The 24,536-nt window shown below is 41.1% G+C and overlaps 1 long non-coding RNA gene across 1 annotated transcript; it reads left to right on the top strand.

Moving 5' to 3' along the window:
• Positions 1-399: 399 nt before the first annotated feature.
• Positions 400-2,605, top strand: LOC114285966 (uncharacterized). Its single transcript, XR_003637371.2, has 2 exons — positions 400-698; positions 2,242-2,605. It is a non-coding gene; the product is annotated as an uncharacterized LOC114285966 (long non-coding RNA).
• Positions 2,606-24,536: the final 21,931 nt, after the last annotated feature.

Here is a 24,536-nt window from a genome sequence, read left to right as displayed (position 1 = left end):
TCTGCAAACTTATTAGCTAATCAAGGCAATGATACAGTTGAGGAATTGCATTTTTTTTTTTACCACTTTTCATTTTTATTGCAAATCAATTCTATGATAATGGCTTATTTTCAGAAGTAGGTTAGATTGATTTTTACTTTTTTTGAAAAAAAAAAAACCATATAAAAAAGTAGAGAGGTGAAATGTTTTAAAAAAATTAAAATATCACAAAACAAACTTTTGGCAGAGTTCCCAAAATAGGCAATATCACGGGAGTTTCATACTCTAGAACTTTCTACTTTTATTGTTTCTTAGGAAAAATTAAAAAAAAAACTAATGAATGGCTAAAAATTTATAATTATTGATTATTTTAGATATGAATACATTTTTGTTATATTAATTCTCCCATTTTATTTTTAGGAAAATAATTTGTGGCTCAAAATGTCTCTCCCTGAACAGCCCGAAAATGGTACACGCTTTCTCTCTATCTTTTCTCTTTTTTCGTATCGCTCTTTCTCATTCCCAGGTATCTCTCTCCTCTCTCAATTTCTTTTCTCTTTCAACTCTTTAAAACCCCTCTCTCACATCCGGAGCTGTGATTCAACTTATCGTCAAAACCCATCTCTCATTCAAAGCTGCGATTCAAGGATTCAAAACTCTCTCACTCTCTCGCTCATCGCTTTTGGAATCGAAGCTGCGATTTAACTCTTCAAAACCAGGTTAGTGCTCCCTCTCTCATCCTTCTCATCTCTATGTTGGGCAAAAAAAACTGACTTAGGTCACTGATCCCTCTCTCATCCCTCTCGTCTTTGTGTTGGGTAGACAAATCGGAGTTGACTCCTCTCATACAAACCCGACATCGCAAAACTAGGGTTTTGCTTTGGCAGAAATTTATGTATTATGCCTTAAATTGCTGTTAGAAATTTCTGAACTGACTTCAAGGGACTTATAAATTAGTGTATAGTGGCTTCAATTGTTGTTAGAAAGTTCTATATTGTGCCTGTTTGGCAGAAATTATAATCAGCTTATTTCAACTTTCAGCTTAATTTAAGCTATTTTGATGTGTTTGGTTTAGCTTATAGCTTATAGCTTATAGCTTATAGCTTTTTGGAAGTCAGAAATCAGTTTATTCTTTGAGTGGGGCAGGAGATGCTTTAAGAATAAGTCAGAAATCAGCTTATGTTCATAGTTATAAGCTATAAGCTGTTTAGGCATAAGCTATAAGTACTTTCCCACAGCTCTACCAAACAGGGCTATTGTGCCTTCAATTGCTGTTAGAAATTTATATATTGTGCCTTTAATTGCTGTTAGATATTTCTGTTTACTGACTTGAAGGGGTTTACAAATTTTTGAACTCACTTTAGGGGGCTTATAAATTTGTGTATAGTGACTTCAATTACTGTTAGAAATTTCTGTATTGTGCCTTGAATTGGTGTTAGAAATTTCTGTATACTCACTTCTGGGGGTTTACAAATTTCTAAATTGACTTCAGGAGGCTTATAAATTTCTATATAGTGACTTGAGGGGGTTTACAAATTTCTGAATTGACTTGCATGAATCTGCATTGAGGGAAATTTGATTTGGGCCTTGTAAATTTAGGTTTCTGTTACGTGAATCTGCATTGCATGAATCTGCATTAAGGGAAATTTGATTTGGGGCTTGTAAATTTAGGATTCTTACTTGGATTTTAGACTTGGATGATATAAATTTTAGAGTTGGAAAATATAGATTTTAGGATTCTTACTTGATTTGGAAATTATAAATTTAGTAATAAAAATAGTAATCTAGAAATAGTAATCTAGAAAATATGAGACCTCCAATTAATTAAAAAAAAAAAAAAAAGGAATCCATGATCGAATCTAATGAGCTTCAGAAAAATAGTTAGTCTTCACCGAATAAGTTATTTTTGATTTCAAATAAAGACGACTCGGAGGAAATTGAAATGGCGTAGGTATTGGTTATGCAGATAAAGAAATGGCTTTTTCTTCTACTAACAATAGCAACATTAGATTAAAACCAAGAATGTGTAATTGTGAGAGAACAGCTGCCATGTATATCGTACGAACCAATGAGAATGGAAATCAATGGCGTTTGTTGTTTGTGTGCCAATCAAAATATGTAAGTACTAAGCTTTATTCTATGTTAGTATGGATTATACAAATTAATCCTTTACTATTTGGAAATTGGTTTGATTGCTGTGACTAATTGATTTTCATGAATTGTAGAGTAATAAGGCACACTGCAATTACTTCAAATTTGCAGGTGATGATGACAACGACGTTACCTCCATAAGCCGTTCCAATACCAGACCTCGTCAACCTATAACAACAGAAGAATTATACGAGCTAAGGACAACACTTTCTAAAATGGAAAATGAAATGCATGGCCAAGGTAGAAGGCTTCAAAGGATGGAGAAGAAATTGAAGGCGATGATTTATGTCATTGTATTTTGTATGGTTTTGTACTTGATGATGTAAATTAATGACTTGTTAATTTTTGTTAGTTTTGGGATAATCTCATGGCTTGTGGGGCTATGTTGTAATTAAATGAATGTGGGTATATTTTTGAAGGTGGAAAAGAATATGTTGTTGATGTGGATGATGTATAATATGATTTTCTTAGCTCATTTGGTTTGGAAATATGTTATTTCATTACTAAATCACATAACATTGTTTATATGTAATTGTTATCACCCATACAGAGTTCGTTTGATTTGGCCAACTTTAGGTAGAAGCAGTGTGTCATGACCCAAACCCGCCCCTATAGGTTTAATGTCGTAACCGACCAGTAATCCTTGGATTACCAAAGGTCTCATATCAGAATAACATATAATTAGAGGTTGCGGAAACAAATATACAAAATATACATAATCCATAGAGTTGTGTAGACATACATGGGATAGAAATTTGAAACCTCATAACATATATACATAAGGTGTCATGTCCACATAAGTCTCACAACACTGTGCAAGTATCATCAAAAGGGATTTAGCCTAGTATACAGATAAACGAAACATAAACGTTCTTAGTATGGTACACATAATAACTCTTGACATGGTCCACAAAACTTGACTTCTATACACGGGAACCTCCCAGGGAGACACGGTAGATGGCTTGACAAAACAAAACTTAGGCCTTCAATTCTGGGCCTAATCACGCGCCTGGTCACCTACATACATAAATAATACAGTGAGTTGGAGCCCAATGAATAATAATAAAGGGTTTAAATGAATGATATCCATCTCAAAGTCAGAAATTAGAATTTATATCAAAAACATATTTATATTCATATTCTTGTTTAAACTCCATACAGAGATTAGGGTTCATGCTTCATCATACATGGTACATCCATTAATGTTATCATGATTGTCAGTTCCACAAGGAACCTCTGGTACCGAGAACTTGTAATATACTTGAGCCACGTGTAGACACCCCATTTTTGACCGACCTTAAGACTTAGACATCACCAACTGAGCGCTCGGTGATGTTGCATATTGTGCTCGTTCTGAGTCTCGGCTGCGAACCTTGCCTCCAGACTTCGGGACTCTTTTGTGCTTTGCCTCGGTTTGCAAACCAGGTCCTGTTTTCTTTGTTTTCTCTTCCCGAAGGGAGAGAGAGGTCTCGTAGATCATCTCTCAGTGGCCGTAGGCTATGTTTCATGGTCGTAGGCCATTTTTCCGGTTTGGAGCCCGGTTTCCGATTTTTCGGAGCCGTCAGCCGTGTGCCTCGGTTCGGGATCGCCTAACCACCTCCGTTTGCTCCGATTTTTGGTATACACCTTATTTCCTCCCTTTTTAGGAACACTATGGCCCGAGAGACCAACTTCGTGGTCGAATGCCACCTCCGGTTCTTAACAGCTTGTTTTCGGGGCCCCGGGCCGCGCGTTTCGGTCCCAAAAACTCCGTTTTGCATCCGTTTTGGTTCATTTTTTGTGGAGACCTTATTTTCATTGTTAGAAAGTTTTTAGGAGGGTGGGAGGCCAGCAATTTTTCTGAAAAGCTAGTTTTATTTCTTCATTGCTCTCCGTCGCCCGTTTTCCTCACTAGAAAGCTAATGTTGACCACTCCCAGGCCACTTCTTTAGCCCTAAACCCCATATTTGTGTTGTACACACCTGGGAGGCCACCAATATGAATAGGCCGGCCAGTAATTGTCTCTGACCCTTTTGATCCCCTCTAAAAAGTTGGCTTTTCTCTCTTCTGGTTCACATTTTCTAGGTTTTGACCACATATTTGTGTTGTGCACACATTGGAGGCCACCTTATTGGGGTGGCCGGCCAGCAATTTTGATTGACCCTTTTGACCCTTGGCCGGCTGGCCAGGGGGAGTGGCCGGCTGGCCACCTGAACCTTTTGAACCTGGCCGGCCATGATCCTCTCTCCAAGTGTATTCTAGCTGTGCCAGCTGTTTTCCCCCAGATCCTGTATCCGAGGGGCTGCCTTTTGGGGGGAAATTTGAATTTGTTTTTCCCCTCCTTTCCTTGGCCTCTCTCCCTCTTTAAAACCAGCACTCTCCTCCATTTCTAAGGGTTGACAAAAAACCAGCTGGGGCATTGATACATACACTCCCTATCTCTCTCATTTAACCCTCAAAACCCTAAGGTTCTCGCACCCTTTACACTACACCTCCAAGCCTACAACCTCCATACTCCATTCCAGCAACTTGAGGCTATTTTTCAGAGCTTAGGAACACCATTTCTCAGACCAAAAGCTGCTGAAAATTTGAACTACAAGGGTGAGCCTCATTTCTCTCTCTTTTTGTTCTATTTTGCACGCAATCTTATCCTTTGTTGCTTACATTTTTGGGCTCTGACCTGAACTGTAATAGTCATATTTTGAGCTCCTTTTCATATTTGATCCAGGACCTCTTGCTGTTTGAGGTCTCCTACTGTCACTTGCCTCTTTATCTCTCTTTTAGGCCTATTTTTGCATGGTATTTTAGTCTTATTTGTGAGCTGTTTTGGACTTTTTCATAAACTGTAAAATATCTTTTTTTGAGCCCCTCTTCAACTTTGTTGAAGGGCTCTCCTCTGTTTGAGGCCATCTGCTACCACTTGTCTCTTTATCCTTTTCTTAGCCCTTTTTCTTGCATGTTGTTTTAGTCTCACTTGTGTTTATTTTCGAGACTTTATATAAACTGTAAAGTGTCTTTTTTTGGGCTCCTCTTCAACTTTGTTGAAGGGCTCTTTGCTATTTGGGGCCAGCTTCTGTCCCTTGTCTCTAATCTCTCTTTTAGGGCCATTTTTGCATAATAGATTAGCCCTATTTGTGTTCACTTTTGAGATTTGATATAAACTGAAAAAAGTCTCCTTTTGACATCATATTCATGTTTTATTAAGGGTATTTTCTTGTTTGAGGTCATATGCTTCCTTGTATGCTTGATTGTCCCATATTTTGAGCCTTACCCCTAAGCTCTTGTTGCATGCTTGGTTTGGCCTTCTAGCCACTGAAATCCAGTGGATTTTCAGTAGCTAGAACACTATTTTGAGCCTCCAAATCAGAGGGGGGTGACCCCCTCTTACCTTGACTTGTTTGGTGGTCATTTTTGGCCTTCCAAAGAGACCCTATCTTGCATGCTTTGAAGTCACTTTCCAGGGTCAATTTGGTGAGTTGTAAGACTACCATATTTTATTTTCATAGTTTCTTATGCCATGCTAAGTGTCCACCTTGTATGTTCTTAATAATCCATTGCATGGCCCTCTAAAGGAGCTCATCATTTTTGCATGTATTGGTTGCATCTCCATGGTTATTTGGGCATATTTTCACATATTTTATTCACTGAATTTTGCTGGTTTGGTAAGATTCCATGTGCATCCTTTGCTTGCCATATAACTCATGTTTGCTAGTCAAAGTTGCATGCTACTTTAGTCCATCTTTCTAGCATCTTTTGGCCATGCTTTGAACTGGAAATGTTCATATTTTGGGACTTCCTTGGCTCTGTCTTTAGACTTCATGATCAAATAATGCATGCTTTGTATATCTATAAGTCATTCCATGTGCCTAGTTTCGAGTTTTGGGGTTCATCTCATGCATCGGGTGCCATTTTTCCATGTTTCGGGACCATTTTGCATCACATTTTAGTGCTGGAAATTACATGCTTGTATGCCATATTTCATGCCTTGCCATGCCTTGTTAGAGTTGCATACTATGCCTTAGGTTCGGTCCTCGGTTTGCGTGCATGTGTGCACTCATTTCGATAGTCCCATTTTCACCTAATGGCTACTGATGTGAGTGTGGCTGAGATCCACTCATGTTGATGTAAGCCCATCATACATTGTGTATGCCGTTTCATTTCATAGCATTGTGTATGCTAGGTTGTATGTTAGAGCATCGTGTATGTCTCGCTACATCGTGCATTGTGTATGCCATCTCATAGCATTGCGTATGCTAGGTTGCATGTTAGGATTGCATTCATGCATGTCATGCATATTGCATTGTGCTTAGGATAGGAGTTAGCCCTAGCACGGGAAACGAGGGGCGTTTCGTACTCCGAGTGACGGAACGTGTCTCAATTCCCAGTCGCCGACACTCCGGATTACCCATGATGGAGTTTAGCCCTTGTTGTGTTTTTATGTGCATTCATTTCATATTAAGTCATGCAACTCGACTCCTCAGCCATCATGCATCGAGATGTGTGATTGGTGGCACGAGGATTGAGGACTACACTCTCTGAAGAGTAGTCAAGCACACATATGTGAAAATACATTGCCATGCCCCTTTCTTGCTCTCTGTTGCAGCAAATCAGAAACCGGCAGTCTTTTGGAGCTTCGCGCAATATTCCGAGCTTAATTGTAAACAGAGGCAAACTGGGACATCGTAGTGGATTTTTGCCCAAAGGCGACTCGAGCATGCATCATCCATCATTTGGAACAGAGCCGAGACGGCCATAGATTTGTGTGCCAGTTTATTGCTTTCCTAGCTTAATTTGTTAATTAATTAGGATTTTGTACTTATTCAGACTGTCGTTATTATTCGGACTGTATTATTCTTTCGGACCCTCCGAGCGAGGGCACAATTGTAATAAGTGTGCGTGCGTGTGATGTATGTCTTCCAACTCCACGTCTTTTTCCCTTTTATTTATCAGTTTATGATGGTTAGATTAGGGCATATTTCAATTAGCATACAGTATGATAGCATGTTTGCATTCATTCATCTGTTGTGCATGCACCGGGCTCGGCGCATCATACTAACTGCATTCGTATTTCAATTCCAACTTGAACACATGTTAGCTGTAGTATTCCATATGCCATGTTTAGAATAGCCGAGCCTATTATAGTCGCATTTTGCATGTGTTGCATTAGGCATTTCTATATATTTAGGATCATGCATGGATTTCTAACATAGCTTCTGTTTTAGCTTGGAGTACTCGGTAAGTTTTTATGCTTTAGCATCCTTGCATGCGTGTGAGTGACTGCCATGATAGCATGCTTACCATGAGGCTATATGCTTATGTGATATATCTGCCTGAATGCCTGTGGGTGAAGGTTGGGTTATTTGGATTGGAACAATTCATCAACTGTGAGTTTTAAGCCCACTAGATAGTGGCAAAATCATGTTTTCTTAAGCCCACCCGAGGGTGGCAAATCCACGTCTTAGCCTACTTGCGGGTAGCACCATCAAACCATCTTTCAAACAAACAAACATGAAATGTTTTGTTCCAATTCAGGCGACCCAGTCTATACTTGTATGCTGTGCGCATCACATAGTAAATCTAGGCTAATAACTGGAATAAGAACACATAACATTTTCAAAACTAGATATCATGGTTAGTAGAGGCCGATCTTTGATCGGGCGAGCGGGGGTGCTCATGAAGTGACCTTCCCCAATCGTACCTAAGTTCCCGAGCCGAGGCAACTTTGGTGATGACGGACACGTGGCCTTAGGCACGAGTCAGGGTTTCCTAAATTCCCCAAAATAAAATATTTAGGTGGCGACTCTGTATCTGGCAAAGCAGTCCATGTTTGGCACTTCTTTCAAAAAAAAATCTGTTTTCTCAAAATGATTTGCCGGATTTGGACTCTTTGGTTCAGATTGAGAACCGTGACAATTTGAGTCCGAACTGTAGTGAGCCCAAAATGAACAGAACGGGACCCATCCTCCCGTGGCGTTTGGGGACGTCTACAGTTTCTGGCGACTCTGCTGGGGATTTAGAGAGCTTGACTCAAACTCGTGATATCTTGTTTTGACTACACTTATGTGTTTCTTTGCATTGCATGTGCATTGGTGCGCCTAGGACACCGTGTTTGCCATCAGCTATTCCTGAACGGTTTGCCGGAGGCTTGTCTTGTCAAGGCATGACCATAAGGCTGACCGATTGTGGGCTCTGCCAATATGGGAACACAAACCCCGGTTTTACCGGGGCACCCTTTTTGACCATTCGACCTAGTGCATATTCGGAATCCATAGTGACCATTCCAAACTAGGACAGGTTGCTTACCCGATTGTAGGTTGTTTGAAACCGCTGCGTGCGTAGTGAAACCCTAGCTCCTGACAAAATAGGACAGGGAAACCCTACCCCAACATAGGGATGTTTTGGCCCTCACTTGCTTGTTATATGCTTTTAGAATGCGTCTCTACAGGAGTGCATGTATCAGTTTGTAAGTTTGGGCATCAGGCCTGCGGGCACCAGTTCAGTATTTTGGGAATCAGTTATATCTGCGGGTATCAGATTCAGTTTCGGGGGCAGTAATTTTGGGAACAGTGATCAGCGGTCGAATGCAGTTATTCAGTTATGTTCATGTCTGTATTAGTGGGATTGAGCTGAGATGTTGCATGTTTTCTCTTTCAGTTCAGAGACTCGGTTCAGAGCAACCAATGTTCTCCTTTGCTGAGGCAAGAGAAGAAAAGGCTCATCGGTTCATCAGATCCATCAGTCACCAGTCCAGTCCATCTGATCCGTCAGTCACCAGTCACATCACCTTTGTTCAGTTCAACAAAACTCGTGATGACGCAAAATTCGGAAGAAATTGTGGTTATGGCAGCCGCATCAGACCAAGGAATCACATTGCAGGGTGATACCAATGTTGAAGTGCCACACTCACCCAGGTCACCTGCCGCACATCCAATCTGGGAACCCCAGTTATTTCAAACCCGTGAGCCCACCACATTCGAGTTGATGGGAATGATTGGTGACCTTCAAAGATCTGTGGCAGATCTAACCTGCGGAATGTCAGTTCTGCCACCAAATGCATCGTATGCTAGGAATTCCATACCGCAGGAGCCCCCGCTACTGGGGCGAATTGTAATTGAGCTCAGCCAACCTGAAGCTGTCTTCAAGCTCTGGCAATGATATGTCAACAACAGCCGGACTTCGTACTGGTCAAGCAACCCGAACCTTCCACCAAGCTGAGGCTAGTGGAAAGAACAAGATGAAGATGGACACTGATCCCTATGAACAACTCCAGCAAGCTGTTGAGGCTCTGAAAGCCAGAAGGTTGAATAAGCAACAAGTACTCGCAGTTATGGCTAAGACTGTGGATGGCATCTTCCCCACTAAAGACGAGAGTAGTTCAAGCCAGGGGGAAAATCGAGATGGGGATTATCGTACCAGAACAGTTCCTTCCAATTCTAACCCTACACCTGGAAAAGATCAGAGAGCCAAGGCAGCACCTGCGGATCCTTTTTCGAGTGCATCCAGCAAAAACTCGCAGACTTCGAAATATCCGCCCCGAGGTCGCAGGGTCTTCCATGCCCTCTACACGCCTTTGTCTAAGGCCCTTCAAATCCTCGTCGAAAAAGGGCATCTCAAACCCCTCGAGCCTCGGCCTCTCCCGAGTCCCCTTCCAGCTAAGCATGATGGTACCCAGTATTGCGCGTACCACCAGCAAACTGGTCACAGCACCGACAACTGCTTCCGCCTTCACCACGAAATACAAGATTTGTTTGACAACGGGGTTGTCCTCCCGCCAAGCTCGGCGAAGTCTACCATCGCTGGGTTAGTGAACTTCGATGACAGTATGAGTATGTGATCAGGGGTTGGACCACCTGCTGGCGGCGCGCGGTTTACCTCGAATGTGGCGTATGGCATGCACTATTTTGAGCATTTGCGAATGCTAGTTTTGTAGTTTCTAACTTGGGTGTTGAGTCAGTTCTGTAGTTTTGTTTTGAGTCTGTCTCATTGTCTCGAGTCAGTCTTCTTGATTAAGGGTCTGTCTTGTTGTATCGAGTCAGTCCTGTTGTACAAAGGTCGGGTGATTCCGGGGGTGTTACCTCGGGCATCACTATTTTGTTTTGTGTTTGTCTTTTCGTTTTGCTTTGAGTCTGTTCCTGCTTGGAGCCAGTTATACCAACAAATTTGAATGGAACAACAGTGGTTTTTCACATCCTTGTGTTTGTTTCTGCCGTATGCCAGAAGTTCAAAATGAGGTGGCAGTATTTGATTGAAAACTTTTCCTTTTCTATGCCTCGAAATCATTGCATTGACCTAAGTTTTTCAAAACTTTTCTAACACTGTGATAAAAAAAAACGAAGAGGGAAGAATTCCTTGGGTTTTGCAAAATTTGATCAATTGAGAGAAAGAGAGGCGTGCTAAGCCCTTAATGAATGAGATCATGCTTGTTAATGTGAGTACTGAGAAGGATCCTGGCTTGATCCAGATCGGTTCTACATTGTCTTCAGCGCAAGCGACTAGTCGCTTTCTTAAAAGATTTCAAAAAATATTTTGCGCGGTCCTGCGAATACCTGTGTGGAATCGCTCTTGAGATTGTGCAGCCTAGGATCGCTCTCAGCCTCGAGACTCGACCCTTTACTTTCAAACCCCGAACTCAGTCTCAGAAAGTTCAAAGGTCAACCATAATGTGAGGCCTGCGTGGCTAGATTTGAAGCAGCCCTCGAACTAGGGGCAAGAAAACTCAAATCAAGTGTTTTTAAAGGAAGCTTGCGAAGCTAGATCAAAAGCCCTCAAACTAGGGGCAAAACTGTCAGATGTGCTCGAAGAGTCAAAAAAATTGGGATGTTTCTCAAGCTAACAAAGATCGGCAAGAATGCCAAATCCCAGAGGGAAGAAAGTGGAAAGCATTGCTGAAGAAAAAACTGAGTTTCGATCTACAACACTAGGGGCAAATTCAGCCTCCACGGGATGGACTCCTGTGTCGTCAGCGAACAGCAACCACTCTCTTGGATTCAGACGGATTCAAGATCTCAGAACCATTTGACATGGACCAAGCTACACTTTTACCCTTGAGAGGCTCGCTGGGCCGAAAACCCGGAAGGGCGACCCAGGCAAAAGTTAGAGCAAGAAAAAGAAAAATGCAAAGAACAAAAAAAAAGAAATGAAGAAAAAGAAATGAAAAATTCTGAAAAAGAATGAACAAAGTAGAAAAGAAATGAAAAGAATTGAAAAGAAAAGAAGAACATAGCTCGCAAGGTTGAAAACCCGGAAGGGCGGCCTTGGCAAAAGTAAGAGCGCAAAAGGAGAGGTTAAATACCCGAGTGTACCTTAACCCCGAACTACGTAAGGCTTGATTCCTATCTTTGGGATACGTAGGCAACTTCATTCTGAAGTCCAGCTGTAAAACACTTCAAACTCAACTATGTCCATGTGATGGTTCTGGTCATCTTTGTCTTTTTTTTTTTTGTATCCGGGAGTTCAGTTGTGATCGTCACTCTGAGGATTGACTACAATGCGCTGCGGTGCCATTCAAACAAGGGGCAACTTTCCGTTGCCATTCAATGCGCCGTGGTGCCGTTCAAACAAAGGGAAACTTTCCGTTGCCATGCAATGTCCTCCAAGCAAAGGGCAATTTTCCTTCGGATCTGAGGTTGTGCATCTCAAGAGTAGGTTCCGTGCTCGTTGAGCAGCGGTCATTTGTAAAAACAGTTCTGAGAATTTTTTAATGAAGTTGACTAATTTTCTCGAAAAATTATTCCATTTTTCCAAAACTGGACCATTTCTTGGACCCAAAAAGGAAAATTTTCAGTGCTCATAACCTAACTTGTATGATTTTAAACCAGAAAATCGAACAAGCATGTTAATCTAACTCTCATGTTGGTCAAAATTGTTTTAACAGAACGTCAAAAACAAAAAATGGTCAAAATAATGAACTAAGGGCAAAGTTAAGTCAGGTGTTCTGTCTTTTCCCCGTTGTCAACATACCTGCCAGAAAAGGGCACTCTACTTGCCAGAAAGGACACTCTACCCGCCAGAAAAGGGCATAACTGAAGTTAACAACAAAGGGCTGAAAGCTCTTTTATCCTCCAAGCAGTGAGGTATCAAGCCGAGTGCGAAGCACAAATTGGAATGGATCACGATACTCCATTCCCTCATCCGGCGCATCGACAGATGTCACCGAGGGAAATAGCCACGAGCTGATTATGTTGGGCGTGAGCCCGCAACTTCCTGTTCATCCATCAACCACCCAAGGGAGGGATAAAAAATGAGAGATTAAAGAATAGAGAGATGTGCGCTGAGAGAAAAAGTGAGGAAAAGGGCTTTTTCAGCAAAAACAGAGCCTGAGGACCGAGTGATGTGAGAATCACAAATGAGAAAGAGTGGGAAACAATACCCGAAGAAACTGGCTCCTCGCGTACTGAGAGGTCTCTCGTCTTTATAACACGTCTGTGTGTCGTGTCTTTTATTTTGTTTGTCTCGATTCTTGCCTTGAGTCTTTCCGAGCGTGTCTCATTGTGTTCAGGTTGTTTACCTTTTGTTTTTCATTGTTGAGTCTTTTTCGCTGTGTTCAGTCATAGGCCCAATACCCAGTTAAGAACACATTTCTTAATTTCAAAAAATTGTCTTGTGCTCAGAGTGCCGTGTCGTTCTCCACATTTGTGCAAAACAAGATTTTGTTCTTTCAAAAAACCGCAGGGTTCAACCCGAGTCATGTAGGAACAGTAAAGCCAGAACCCATCTGAAGCTATATAGGTTCCAAACTTCGAAGCAAAAGGAAAAGAGGAAGATGTCAGACATCTGAGTTTGTTTCAACTTCTGCAAGTTCTGTCATCACATCCTGTATGTTCAGAATGAGCTGTGTGTTCAAAATTAAAAGACTACTGAGTTATGAGCCGTGTGTTCAAATTGAGCAGTGTTATGTTATGAGCTGCGTGTTCAAAAATTGAAGTATATGAGCTGTGTGTTCAACATAAAGTATATGAGCTGTGTGTTCAGAATTGAAGTATGTGAGCTGTGTGTTCAACATAAAGTATATGAGCTGTGTGTTCAGAATTGAAGTATATGAGCTGTGTGTTCAGAATTGAAGTATATGAGCTGTGTGTTCAGAATTTAAATATGTGAGCTGCGTGTTCAAACTGAAGTGAATGAGTTGTGTGTTCAGAAATGAAGTGTATGAACTGTGTGTTCAGTATGAGCTGCGTGCAAATGAAATGAATGAGCTGCATGTTCAGAAGAGAAATGTGTGGGCTGCGTGTTCACAAGTGAAATGTGTGAGCTGTGTGTTCAAAGTGGGATGTATAAGCTGCGTGCAAATGAAATAAATGAGCTGCGTGTTCAACTTTTAAAAACTGTGGGCTGTGTGTTCACCATCAAGAATTCAGACTGCGTGTTCAACTTTCAAAAATGGGCTGCGTGTTCAGAAGTTCAAAAGTTTAAGCTGCGTGTTCAACTTTCAACAAGAGTGTGCTGCGTGTTCACATTCAAAATATGGGCTGCGTGTTCAGAAATCAAAGTTTGAGCTGCGTGTTCAACTTTCAACAAGTGTGTGCAGCGTGTTCATAATCAAAAAATGGGCTGCGTGTTCAGAAGTTCAAAAGTTTGAGCTGCGTGTTCAACTTTCAACAAATGTGTGCTGCGTGTTCACAATCAAAAAATGGGTTGCGTGTTCAGAAGTTCAAAAGTTTGAGCTACGTGTTCAACTTTCAACAAATGTGTGCTGCGTGTTCACAATCAAAAAATGGGTTGCGTGTTCAGAAGTTCAAAAGTTTGAGCTGTGTGTTCAACTTTCAACAAATGTGTGCTGCGTGTTCACAATCAAAAAAATGGGCTGCGTGTTCAGAAATTCAAAAGTTTGGGTTGCGTGTTCGATTTTCAACAAGTGTACGCCGCGTGTTCACAATCAAAAAATAGGCTGCGTGTTCAGAAGTTCAAAAGCTTGAGCTGCGTGTTCAACTTTCAACAAGTTTGTGCTGTGTGTTCACAATAAAAGATGGGCCGCGTGTTCAGAAATTCAAAAGTTTGAGCTACGTGTTCAACTTTTAAAAACTGTGAGCTGTGTGTTCACGACAACAAGTTTGAGCCGTGTGTTCAGATTTCAAGAAAATGTGGGCTACGTGTTCACGATAAAAGTTTGAGCTGTGTGTTCAGGTTTCAAAAATATGGGCCACGTGTTCACGCCAAAAGTTTGAACTGCGTGTTCAGAAATTCAAGTGCTTGAGCTGTGTGTTCAAAATGCAAACCAAATGCTGCGTTATGGACTGAGTGTTCAGATTGAGCAGTGTTATGAGCTGTGTGCCCGAAAATGAGCTGTGTACCCGAAAAAGGAGCTGTGTGCCCGAAAAAGGAGCTGTGTGCCCGAAAAATAAGCTGTGTGCCCGCAAACGAGCTGTGTGCCCGCAAACGAGCTGTGTGCCCAAAGAATGAGCTGCGTGCCAGAAACGAGTTGTGTGCCTGAAAATGAGCTGTGCCCGAAACGAGCTGTGTGCCCGAAAAACAAGTTATGTGCCCGAAAATGAGCCGTGTGCCCGAATGAGCTGTGTGCCCAGATAAACAGAGTGCTTTGTTTTGAGTTGCGTGCCAAATGAACAGAATATTGTGTTATGAGCCGCGTGCCAAACAAACAAAGTGTTGTGTTGTGAGCCATGTGCCAAATGAATGGAATGCTATGTCGTAAGCCGTGTGCCAAGTCTTGCGTTGTGCATGCATTTTATCGCGCTATCTTGCGCACCTCATTCGCACTGTTTTGTGCATTGCATTCATCGCGCTATTTCGTGCATCACACTGTCTTGTGCTTTGTGTATCGCATCGCGCTATCTTGCGCACCTTACTTGCACTTGTTAGTGCATAGCATCGCGCTATCTTGCGCACCTCATCTGTTTAGCACTGTTTTGTGCATTCGTTCTGCATCGCACTGTCTTGTGCACATTGTATTTTTGTATCATTCGCACTGTCTTGTGCACTTTCTGGTCTAGGAGATCTTAAATCCTCTGGTCTAGGAGACCTTAAATCCTCTAAAGGTATAATTCCTTTGGTGTTTGTCGTGCCCGAACGACTTTCGGCGGTCTGGTATAGCCACCTGCCTGTGTTTACGGTGAGTTCCTAGGAGACCAACTGAGACGGTGGAAACTAGAATTCGAATGGCTCACACCTAGAACGCAAAGGTTCGGGATTTCCGAGACTAAAGTCTGGTTTAAATACCCAGGGGTATATCCTCGGCTTGAAATCTGTATGGCAGTCCCATAGATTGAGATAGCATGTGTATGCACCTCAATTCTGGATACTGAACCAACCTAATTTGTCACCCTGTTGGAGAATAGGGAAAGTTGCAACCATAGTCAGGGAGAAAAGTAGTATCTGCAGTTCAACCGAGAAGAAGCAAAAGATCCCCAACAGCATGAGGCACGATATTGTATGTACGGTTCATTTGAAGCTGGTGCGACCAGACGAACCGGACGGTATTGTATTCTCCGTGTGAGACGTGGTGAGAATTGCATACTTTCTGCATGTAATGTAGTTTGGTTTGATTTCATCCGCCAGCTTAAACTGTCGCATTCATTGTGTATGATTGCTTCGCTACGGCTACCTTTGCATGATCATGAGTTACGTTTGGCTTTGTACATAACATTTTGCATCTTGCCCCATGCCTGCAGGCATGCCTGCGGGCACATCTTTGTTATCTTGCCTGTTTGTCTAAGTCTTCGGCCTTGTCAAAAATGGGTCGTCTCTAGGCTTTGACATTCACTCTCGTCAATTACGACTTCCCAGTTCTGTCAAAGAGGGACAACTATAGACACCCCATTTTTGACCGACCTTAAGATTCAGACGTCACCAACTGAGTGCTCGGTGATGTTGCATATTGTGCTCGTTCTAAGTCTCGGCTGCGAACCTTGCCTCCAAACTTCGGGGCTCTTTTGTGCTTTGCCTCGATTTGCGAACCAGGTCCTGTTTTCTTTGTTTTCTCTTCCCAAAGGGAAGGAGAGGTCTCGTAGATCATCTCTCAGTGGCCGTAGGCTACGTTTCGTGGTCGTAGGCCATTTTTCCCGTTTGGAGCCCGGTTTCCGATTTTTCGGAGCTGTCAGCCGTGTGCCTCGGTTCGGGACCGCCTAACCACCTCCGTTTGCTCCGGTTTTTGGTATACACCTTATTTCCTCCCTTTTTAGGAACACTGTGGCCCGAGAGACCAACTTCGTGGTCGAATGCCACCTCCGGTTCTTAACAGCCTGTTTTCGGGGCCCCGGGCCGCGCGTTTCGGTCCCCGAAACTCCGTTTTACATCCGTTTTGGTTCATTTTTGGTGGAGACCTTATTTTCATTGTTAGAAAGCTTGTAGGAGGGTGGAAGGCCAGCAATTTTTCTGAAAAACTAGTTTTATTTCTTCATCACTCTCCGTCGCCCGTTTTCCTCACAAGAAAGCTAATGTTGACCACTCCCAGGCCACTTTCTTTAGCCCTAAACCCCATATTTGTGTTGTACACACCTGGGAGGCCACCAATATGAATAGGCTGGCCAGTAATTGTCTCTGACCCTTTTGAACCCCTCTAAAAAGTTGGCTTTTCTCTCTTCTGGTTCACATTTTCTAGGTTTTGACCACATATTTGTGTTGTGCACACATGAGAGGCCATCTTTTTGGGGTGGCCGGCTAGCAATTTTGATTGACCCTTTTGACCCCTGGCCGACCGGCCAGGGGGGGTGGCCGGCCGGCCAGCCACCTGAACCTTTTGAACCAGACCGACCATGATCCTCTCTCCAAGTGTATTCCAGCTGTGCCAGCTGTTTTCCCCCAGATCCTGTATCCGAAGGGCAGCATTTTGGGGGAAAATTTGAATTTGTTTTTCCCCTCCTTTCCTTGGCCTCTCTCCCTCTTTAAAACCAGCACTCTCCTCCATTTCTAAGGGTTGACAAAAAACCAGCTGGGGCATTGATACATACACTCCCTATCTCTCTCACTTAACCCTCAAAACCCTAAGGTTCTCGCACCCTTTACACTACACCTCCAAGCCTACAACCTCCATACTCCATTCCATCAACTTGAGGCTGTTTTTCAGAGCTTAGGAACACCATTTCTCGGACCAAAAGCTGCTGGAAGTTTGAACTACAAGGGTGAGCCTCATTTCTCTCTCTTTTTGTTCTATTTTGCATGTAATCTTAGCCTTTGTTACTTACATTTTTGGGCTCCGACCTGAACTGTAAATAGCCATATTTTGAGCTCCTTTTCATGTTTGATCAGGGACCTCTTTCTGTTTGAGGTCTCCTACTGCCACTTGCCTCTTTATCTCTCTTTTAGGCCTATTTTTTCATGGTATTTTAGTCTTATTTGTGAGCTGTTTTGGACTTTTTTGTAAACTGTAAAATGTCTTTTTTTGAGCCCCTCTTCAACTTTGTTGAAGGGCTCTCCTCTGTTTGAGGCCATTTGCTACCACTTGTCTCTTTATCCCTCTCTTAGGCCTTTTTCTTGCATGTTGTTTTAGCCTCACTCGTGTTTATTTTCGAGACTTGATATAAACTGTAAAGTGCCTTTTTTTGGGCCCCTCTTCAACTTTGTTCAAGGGCTCTTTGCTATTTGGGTCCAGCTTCTGTCCCTTGTCTCTAATCTCTCTTTTAGGCCCATTTTTGCATAATAGATTAGCCCTATTTGTGTTCACTTTTGAGATTTAATATAAACTAGAAAAAGTCTCTTTTTGACATCATCTTCATGTTTTATTGAGGGTATTTTCTTGTTTGAGGCCATATGCTTCCTTGTATGTTTGATTGTCCCTTATTTTGAGCCTTACCCCTAAGCTCTTGTTGCATGCTTGGTTTGGCTTTCAAGCCACTGAAATCCAGTGGATTTTTAGTAGCTAGAACACTATTTTGAGCCTCCAAATCAGAGGGGGGTGACCCCCTCTTACCTTGACTTGTTTGGTGGTCATTTTTGGCCTTCCAAAGAGACCCTATCTTGCATGCTTTGAAGTCACTTTCCAGGGTCAATTTGGTGAGTTGTAAGACTACCATATTTTATTTTCATAGTTCCTTATGCCATGCTAAGTGTCCACCTTGTATGTGCTTAATAATCCATTGCATGGCCCTCTAAAGGAGCTCATCATTTTTGCATGTATTGGTTGCATCTCCATGGTTATTTGGGCATATTTTCACATATTTTATTCACTGAATTTTTCTGGTTTGGTAAGATTCCATGTGCATCCTATGCTTGCCATATAACTCATGTTTGCTAGTCAAAGTTGCATGCTACTTTAGTCCATCTTGCTAGCATCTTTTGGCCATGCTTTGAACGGGAAATGTTCATGTTTTGGGACTTCCTTGGCTCTGTCTTTAGACTTCATGATCAAATAATGCATGCTTTGTATAGTTATAAGTCATTCCATGTGCCTAGTTTCGAGTTTCGGGGTTCATCTCATGCATCGGGTGCCATTTTTCCATGTTTCGGGATCATTTTGTATCACATTTTAGTGCTGGAAATTACATGCTTGTATGCCATATTTCATGCCTTGCCATGCCTTGTTAGAGTTGCATACTATGCCTTAGGTTCGGTCCTCGGCTTGCGTGCATGTATGCACGCATTTCGATAGTCCCATTTTCACCTAATGGCTACTGATGTGAGTGTGACTGAGGTCCACTGATGTTGATGTAAGTCCATCATACATTGTGTATGCCGTTTCATTTCATAGCATTGTGTATGCTAGGTTGTATGTTAGAGCATCGTGTATGTCTCGCTACATTGTGCATTGTGTATGCCATCTCATAGCATTGTGTATGCTAGGTTGCATGTTAGGATTGCATTCATGCATGTCATGCATATTGCATTGTGCTTGGGATAGGAGTTAGTCCTAGCACGGGAAACGAGGGGCGTTTCGTACTCTGAGTGACGGAACGTGTCTCAATTCCCAGTCACCGACACTCCGGATTACCCATGATGGAGTTTAGGCCTTGTTGTGTTTTTATGTGCATTCATTTCATATTAAGTCGTGCAACTCGACTCCTCGGCCATCATGCATCGAGATGCGTGATTGGTGGCACGAGGATCGAGGACTACACTCCCTGAAGAGTAGTCAAGCACATATATGTGAAAATACATTGCCATGCCCCTTTCTTGCTCTCTGTTGCAGCAAATCAGAAACTGGCAGTCGTTTGGAGCTTCGCGCAATATTCCGAGCTTAATTGTAAATAGAGGCAAACTGGGACATCGTAGTGGATTTTTGCGCAAAGGCGACTCGAGCATGCATCATCCATCATTTGGAACAGAGCCGAGACGGTCTATAGATTTGCGTGCCAGTTTATTACTTTCCTAGCTTAATTTGTTAATTAATTAAGATTTTGTACTTATTCGGACTGTAGTTATTATTCGTACTGTATTATTCTTTCGGACCCTCCGAGTGAGGGCACAATTGTAATAAGTGTGTGTGCGTGTGATGTATGTCTTCCAACCCCACGTCTTTCTCCCTTTTATTTACCAGCTTATGATGGTTAGATTAGGGCATATTTCAATTAGCATATAGTATGATAGCATGTTTGCATTCATTTATCTGTTGTGCATGCACCGGGCTCGGCGCATCATACTAACTGCATTCGTATTTTAATTCCAAGTTGAATACATGTTAGCTGTAGCATTCCATATGCCATGTTTAGAATAGCCGAGCCTATTATAGTCGCATTTTGCATGTGTTGCATTAGGCATTTCTGTATATTTAGGATCATGCATGGATTTCTAACATAGCTTCTGTTTTGGCTTGGAGTACTCGGTAAGTTTTTATGCTTTAGCATCCTTGCATGCGTGTGAGTGACTGCCATGATAGCATGCTTACCATGAGGCTATATGCTTATGTGATATATCTGCCTGAATGCCTGTGGGTGAAGGTTGGGTTATTTGGATTGGAACAATTCATCAACTGTGAGTTTTAAGCCCACTAGATAGTGGCAAAATCATGTTTTCTTAAGCCCACTCGAGGGTGGCAAATCCACGTCTTAGCCTACTTGCGGGTAGCACCATCAAACCATCTTTCAAACAAACAAACATGAAATGTTTTGTTCCAATTCAGGCGACCCAGTCTATACTTGTATGCTGTGCGCATCACATAGTAAATCTAGGCTAATAACCGGAATAAGAACACATAACGTTTTCAAAACTAGATATCATGGTTAGTAGAGGCCGATCTTTGATCGGGCGAGCGGGGGTGCTCATGAAGTGACCTTCCCCAATCGTACCCAAGTTCCCGAGCCGAGGCAACTTTGGTGATGACGGACACATGGCCTTAGGCACGAGTCATGGTTTCCTAAATTTTCCAAAATAAAATATTTAGGTGGCGACTCTGTATCTGGAAAAGCAGTCCATGTTTGGCACTTCTTTCAAAAAAAAAATCTGTTTTCTCAAAACGATTTTCCGGATTTGGACTCTTTGGTTCAGATTGAAAACCGTGACAATTTGAGTCCGAACTGTAGTGAGCCCAAAATGAACAGAACGGGACCCATCCTCCCGGGGCGTTCGGGGACGTCTACACCACGGTATTGTTACCCTTGGGAAAGAGTCTTGAGACCACGGTATTATTACCCCCGAACAAGGGCTATGAGACCATGGTATTATTATTCCCGGGCAAAGGCCATGAGAGCACGGTATTATTACCCCGGGCAAGGGCCTTGTGCTAAGGATGCCACGAATACTTGTCAAAAAATGGAGACAGTCATTCATCGTATAGAACATAACATTTCTTAAATAAATCTTATTCCTTTATACAGAAAATAATTAAAGTTGAGCATAGCTTTACTAAGTTATTATTCACAGATGGCTCAACTTGCAGAACAAATTAGGCAAATAAACCAGACTATCTATGGCTCATGACCTATACAAACATTGAACGGATACGCATTGAATTACACACCCGAAATCATTAACTTAATCCTTTCTTATCTTAGTGTGTTTCTATTTCTTATCCTCATTATTATGTCTTAATCTTGGCTTAAAAATGCCTAGGATGAAATGAGGATGCTAAAATGCACTTGAACACATTTAACAAAACTTGCTAAAAACAGGGGTCCTGCTCGAGCAGACATGCAAACTATGAGTGGTTGCTCGAGCGGTCTGTAAAAGTATTGGTTGTGTGATTTTCACATTCGACGGACGCTCGACGATCGCTCAAACATGAGACTCAGGTCCTCGCTCGAGCAGTCTACAAAACATGTGAACTTCTAGGAGCATGTATTTTACGCTCGAGCCAACTTTTGGTCGATCGAGTAGAGATGCAAAAACAAAGGTGGCCGCTCGAGCGCAGAATATGTCGCTCGAGCGGAGAGGTCGAATTCTGGAATTTCTAGATTCACCTCCAAGCTTCAAAACTCGAATTCAACACTTTAAAACTCATCCTTTTAGGCCAAAACTCCAGAAAACATTTAGAAACTTGTAAAATACCATGATTTGAAGATCATTTTGCTAAATCAAGGTCCAAAAGTATGCCAATTGATCAAAACTTCCACTTGAAATTTATGAATATGCCATAAACATGACATGCATGAATTACTTTAAACTTAAGCTTTCCAAAACATGATCAATTAAGGTCAAATGGTAAAAAATGTGATGAATTCTCAAAACCAAGTCAAGATAGACACATACATATGAAAATTCTTTAGAAACATACTCAAAATGCTATGATATATGCATGCATGCATGATACACTCTTTTAGTCAACTATCTCAGTTCAATTCTTGCATTACACAACTCAATTCTTATATGACCTTACCTTTCTCACTTGATTTCATGAAGTAATCACTAAATTACAACTAACAGGTAGAAGTCCTTACCTTAGAAGCTCAATTGTGTGCTAGGTGTTCAATTGCTAGAGTTTCCAGGTTCAACACCTTGAATTTACTACAATTCTCCTCCCTCTCCTAGAGTCCAAGCTCAACCTTTGATTTCTCTTTCTCCCTCACGCTTGGTTTGTGTGCGCGAGCTCAAAGATGTGTTAAAATGAAGAAAAGAATGAGTGGAGGCATAATAGGTACCTTATATAGGCTTAATTAGGAGTTGGCTAATTAGTTGACATCAATTATCCTAAGTTAATCGTTCTGAATTGAATTTTAATTAAACCTACCATAATGGTCTAAAAATCCTCAATAGCACATAAATCAAGTCAATTTCGTAATCAGATGCCGATAAGGCCTTTAATTCGCAGAACGAAACAGAAATGCAAACAAATATTTCTACGATAAACAGATATAAGCACAATAATGCGACACACACATGCGATTAATTCATAATTTTACCTTAATTACTGATTAGGCTTATTTAATCATGAATAAACGTTAATCAGAGGTCGGAGTTGTTACACTGTGTGCAAAGTAATATGCACAAATTAATTTGGAAGTTGATGTCAAGTGTTAGGCACAAAACATAAGCACAAACAACCTGTAGTTTAAAATCATAAACACTGTCTAAGCATATATATAAGATGAATATTGTTTTAAACCTTTCGATTGTTTTAAACCTACATCAGTTAACCATAAGCAACCTGTTTATTGTTTTAAGTACATTTAAACCTGTCTATTGTTTTAAACTTGCAACAGAAAAAATAAACCTACAACCTGTTTAGAAACCTACAATAGAAATAAAGATCAGTTTCAAACCTACAAGCAACCTGTCTATTGGACTTGTTTATTGTTTTAAACCTGCAACCTGTCAATTGTTTTGAATTAAAAAAAATGGGGCATTTGGATCCACATTTATATTTAAGTCCACAAATTTTGAAGCAATTGTCGAACTTTGACTGCTTATATTGTTCGCCATTCCTGATTGACTAAAAGATGTGCTTCCAATTTTGTTCACCATTTGTAGTGCGCCACCTTGTGCCTATTCAATGTCAAAGTAACTAATATTAAAAATTGTTCTCACAAACATATTTTCAAATCACAAGAAGCAAAACTTTTGAGGTGTTATATCATCAATACATACTGGTACATACATGCTCTCTTGTGTCCCATCCATACAACGAAAATAGTACGATTGAGCTTGCTGCACCTTATGATACATAGTCTCTTCATTAGTAATTTGGAAGTCATGAAAATAAAAACAACAAGAAAGTATAATTTAATCCATCAAGACTTACCGGTTCATACATACTCACTTGCATGTCATTCGTAGAAGGAAAATAGTACGGTTGAGCTTGTGACGCTTTATGATACATAATAACACAATTTCATTAATAATTTCACTTCTTGGTTTGAGGTAAAACACATCCCCTTCTTAGGTTCTTCTATTTCACCACTCTCATTTAATGAAGGATTGCTGTCCTATTCTTCAACTTCCTCACCCCCACTCAATGCAAGATTGTTTGAATCAATGTCCATTGTACCTTTAACCTAAAATGCATAGTGTCAAAGTGTATAATGTAATTTGGATCAAGGTCATGCAAAATTTAGGAAGACAAACAATTACATTTTTCAATCGTTATATAAAATTACATAAACATGCAAATATCATAAAAAACAGCAGAATGAAAGTGGATTACAGAATGAAAACCAGGGTGGATATCAGAGTTTAATACAAAATCAGGTTTTTCAATTCTGCTTACCAGGTTTTGGATTACTCCTAGTTTCTAACAAATGCAATTTCAGTGAAGGAATTGATAGTTCATGAATTGCATTTTGCCATATGAAATCAAACTACAATGATGTCATATAGCCAACATTCTAATTTCATTTTAGTTTCATGTATTTGCTAACAATTGCACACTATTCGAAGAAGGAATTAATAGTTCATGACTTGCATTTTGTATATTTTTCTTCATTAATTTGAAACTCTTATCATTCTCAAGATTACAGAATGGAAAGATCAAAGTAAAAATGCACAACAAATGAAAATTAATATGATGAAAATGATACTGAACAGGTTAAGGAAAATGGAACAAAGAGTGTGATCTGCTCTTTATCTGCAACTCTGTAATAGGTTAAGGAAAATGATTTGTGGGTCGAACATATTATCATTAGTTCCCAATCACTCATAAACACACACACACACATACCGCAAGCAGTATCAAACTAAATATGAAGTTTAACAAAAAAAAAAATTTTAAAAATTAAAAGAAAAAATAAATAAAAACGCAACATTCAGGATGTTAAAGTCATTGACAAGATCTTACACAGTGATTAACAGACAACGAACAACACAGGGAGTATTTCGATGGTCATCGGTGGTTAGCGCCGGTTGCTCTCAATTTCTCTAGGTCACTCTTCTTCTTCCTTGACTAGTTCCTCCCTCCCTCTCTCTCTCAGTAGAGATTGACAGATGGCGAACAGAACAATGAGTATTTCTGGTCGTTGGCGGTCACCCAAGTCAGTGTTTAGAGTCGGTTGCTCTCAGTTCTCCTTCGTACTAGTTCCTCTCTCTCTCCTCTCGCTTCTTCTTCTATTTCTTTCTTTGTGAGCGCGTGGTGTCAATTTTTGTGTTGTGCCACTGGGCAAACACTACAAATA

The sequence above is a fragment of the Camellia sinensis genome, chromosome 10 (genome assembly GCF_055761805.1).
Source record: "Camellia sinensis isolate YWXY chromosome 10, ASM5576180v1, whole genome shotgun sequence".
Taxonomy (NCBI): Eukaryota; Viridiplantae; Streptophyta; class Magnoliopsida; order Ericales; family Theaceae; genus Camellia; species Camellia sinensis.
Note: the sequence above shows the minus strand (reverse complement) of the source record. Positions and strands in the feature narration are given on the sequence as shown.